This window comes from Harpegnathos saltator, unplaced genomic scaffold (assembly GCF_003227715.2).
Source record: "Harpegnathos saltator strain DR-91 unplaced genomic scaffold, Hsal_v8.6 scaffold364, whole genome shotgun sequence".
NCBI classification, from domain to species: Eukaryota; Metazoa; Arthropoda; class Insecta; order Hymenoptera; family Formicidae; genus Harpegnathos; species Harpegnathos saltator.
The window spans coordinates 121,652-124,790 of NW_020230166.1; the positions used below are offsets into that span (position 1 = coordinate 121,652).

The following is a 3,139-nucleotide window of genomic DNA, read 5'->3' on the forward strand; positions in this document are numbered from 1 at the left end:
GGAGTCCTCCAATTCGCCGCCGTGTGACCGATTTCGGCCACCGGCGGACGTTGCTCCGGCGAGAACTCCCAGAATTCGCGCAGCTTGCCGACCCGGGAGGTGGCGCCCTCTTTCCCAGACGCCGCGGCCAATGGCGGCGTGACCACAGCCGTGCTAGGGATCTCGCATCTAGTGTTCTGTTGCTCCATGGCCGGCCGCTCCGGTCGATCCAAAATGGCCGTCGTACGTGCACCGCGGGCTTCCGCCGACGAAGAGGATGTCCGCGTCGCCGTTATCCTCGCCCACGGTGTCGCCGCGACGGCCTCCGCGTAGGTGGTTGGTGTGTGCGATAGTGGTAGTGGTGGTGTCTCCTCTGACGACGACGACGAGAGCAGCACCACGGCCGCCGGCTGCGCGCGTAGAGGTGTAGATACGAGCGGCGATGGTGTGGCCGCAGCCGACAGCCTCCTGGGTGCTGCTCGTGTTCTGGTGGTGCGTGTGTTGGTGGTGCGTGTGTGTGCCGACGGTGGCGGCGTCGCGCGCTGCTTCCTCGTAGCGGCGCCTCCCGTCTTACCCGTGGACGGGTGTCCGCGCGTTGCCGCGCTCCGCGTTGCGCGTCGCACGCCATCCGAGACGAGCGACGACTCCCCGCGCGTCACCGCCCCGCGCGCCTCCGCTCTCCCGGCCCGCGACGTCGACGCCGCCGACGACGCGCCCGCCCGCGAGACGATGTCGGTGACGGCGTCGGTGTCAGGCGCGGGGAACGCCGACGGGCCGCATCCCGCGGTGCCACCTCCGGCGACTCCGTTCCGTGCAGGGTCTCGTAGTGCAATTTAGCTTTCTTTAAGGGATACGCACCGGTACCCAAGAACCTGCAGGCGGAACACCTGTACGTGACGAAGTCGTCGGGGTGGCACTTCTTCTGGTGTTTTGCCAGATGCAGCCCGTCGACGTATTATCCCCGCGCCCTTTGTTCAGGTATGTGCTTCCCAAAGCACCTCGGACAGGTTACCCTGTCCGGGAGCAGGAACGGGATCACCACCTGGACAGGCGACACTGACATACCGATAAAATTTGCGAAAAATTAGCTTATAAAATTTAAACTATTAACCGCCGCAAGGCAAAACAAAATTCTTGCTCGCAAGGTCGCGATCACACGCGTACCGAGTGTCGTCTGCGACGGTTTCTCGCCGCAGAATCGACGAGTGCGCGGAGTGTGGGTGCAATCCGCGCCAAACGACCGTTGCACCGCTTTGAGGAAAGGTCGCTTCACTCGCCACCCGAGTGCCGCTTCTGTTCGCGACCCGGACAGCGAGAAATTGCTTCGACAAGTTTCTCGCCCCGTCGGTCGCGGGCACCGAGACGGCTCTCGTATGCTCCACATCCACCGATCGGCCCAACGACCGCGGAGTGACCGCGACCGATGAACCTCGCGGGGGAGGTTTCGCCCTGACCGAGTGTCCGCCTGCGGTGATGTTCCGCGAACGGCCAGGCGAGAAACGAGCGTTCGAAAGTCACGGAGCGGGACGGCCGACGCCCGTCGGCGAGCACCTCCCGTCCGCTTCGCAACGGCCCCGATGCAGCAGGTGGTGCAATGCCGCTATCGGTGACCGGTGTTCCGCGTAGGGGAGGGCACGCGTCACCCGGGACGCCAAGTCCCGTCCCGATCCGCGACCTCAAGGCCGAGCGGCGGACGCGACAATACGCGCGACGGGCGAGCGCGCGCGCCGACGGTGGCAGCGACGACGGACGCACACGCTGAACCCCGGTACGGTCAGCCACGCGACATGCACTCTCGGAATTAAAAGACGCACGATTTTTCGCCCGCGTGTCAATTCCGCGCGTGAGGAGCGGCGCTCCGACGGCGCTCGGCAGGCCCGACCGGCGGCCCGCGGCGGGCGGTTTGCAACGTCGAAAAAAGTGACAAGTGATAGTTGCACCGCCGCGGGACCTACGTGTGGTGTGCAGTGGAGTGTGTAGTGTGTACCCGTGACAGGTGCGCGGTGATCGTGTGCTTAATTGTCGAGTAATAAGCGCTGCACCTGCCACGGGACTTATGCTCGGCGCGCGGCCGCTTCTCTTAATTCTTTGTATCGCCTGTGGCGGGAAATTTTATCAATAAAAGGTGTTTTGTAAAATGGATGTGTGCTCGCCACAGGCCTCGCCAACAGTGTGCGACAAATAATAATCAACTTTTTATTGCCAGTGACGGGCTATTAGCGGAGCAATGTGCGCAAGCAACACGCCGCCAATCACTAGACTTAGAATTTTCGCGACTATTCTCTCTGAATTTCTCTAACAGCTCCACTGCACGCCGGTCGGGTTTCTATACAAACACAATTTATTTTATTAATTTCTCCTGCCTTTTCCGCTGCCGCCTGTGGGCATCAACTAGAAATATCGCCACTCCTTGCCTCCAGGCAATATACCAGCGCAACAGATAAGTATCACAGGTAAGTATAATATCCTCGAGGAACTTCTTCTCACTTTCTATCACAATAATTACCACAATTAATTCGCAGGCACGGAATCGCACGGGGGCAATCGCCTTCCCTCAACCAAGATCAAATTTTAACGGACATGCGGTCAACAAGGGAGGCAACGCGCGCGAGCCCTGGATAACGGAGTACTCGGAATTTTGAAGTACCCAAAGGTAGGCCTTTAAGTATATGACGTAACAGTTTTTAGAAAAAAGCGCCCGGATAAACTGTTTTTTGAGACCGTAAAGCTAGAATTGTTCTTTTAATAGCTTGCTGGGCCAGACTTCACGACACTGCAATGCGCAGTCGACCCGCGGAGGGGGCGGAGCAAGCTCCGGGCACCCTCCCGGTCCCAAAAATCTGTTTAATATTCTGAATTCCCTTTGGCGTAACACTAGATTCATTGAGACGTTTCAATAAAATAGAGATTAATTGCTGATAATTGTAGTATATTCTGAGAATATTCGACAAATAGACTAAATATTATTAATGAATTTCGTATATTCTCGAAATATACGATAAATCGACCAAATATTATTGATGAATTACGTATATTCTAAAAATATACGGGAAATAATATACTATAAAAAATATTGTAGAGATATTCTCAGTATATTATGTATATCTATAGTATATTCAGTATGAAAACAGTAAATACGAATGATCATGTGCTGTGCGGC

General features: G+C 56.6%; 1 non-coding gene across 1 annotated transcript; it reads right to left on the minus strand.

Moving 5' to 3' along the window:
* Positions 1-2,727: 2,727 nt before the first annotated feature.
* On the minus strand, positions 2,728-2,888 carry LOC112588988 (U2 spliceosomal RNA). Its single transcript, XR_003113160.1, has one exon. It is a non-coding gene; the product is annotated as a U2 spliceosomal RNA (small nuclear RNA).
* Between the last annotated feature and the right edge of the window lie 251 nt (positions 2,889-3,139).